Source organism: Rhinopithecus bieti, unplaced genomic scaffold (assembly GCF_001698545.2).
Source record: "Rhinopithecus bieti isolate Rb0 unplaced genomic scaffold, ASM169854v2 scaffold_22439, whole genome shotgun sequence".
Taxonomy (NCBI): domain Eukaryota; kingdom Metazoa; phylum Chordata; class Mammalia; order Primates; family Cercopithecidae; genus Rhinopithecus; species Rhinopithecus bieti.
In genome coordinates, this window is record NW_016810838.1 from 199,113 (window position 1) to 199,522 (window position 410).

Sequence of the window (410 nt, forward strand, 5' to 3'; positions counted from 1 at the left end):
TGCTTTGGAAGTACTGATTTTAAAAAAATCTTTATCATTAAAAGGTTGGGAACATTCCTTTTAAAGACCTTGAAGGGTGAAAATTAACTGGGTAGAGAAAAAAAACACGATTTTAAGTAGAAAGAATGACACCTGTGGAGGCCTTGAGGACAGAAGCAAACTTTTTTTTTTTTTTTTGTAATCACTTTGATTTATTGCAGAAACCTCAAAGGCTTTTACTGAATAGCTAACAGGGGCTATGGTATGTATACCAAAGAGTCCTGTTTTCAAAGAATAGCAATCAGTTTCTATTTTCTATTCATTCAAATAAAAGCTGATGTTCCTGATGGTTTTGAAAGAACATCAATACTTTTCTGTGCGAGCCACTTTATGTGAATGAATATATTTAAGAAGTTTAGGCTGGGTACGGT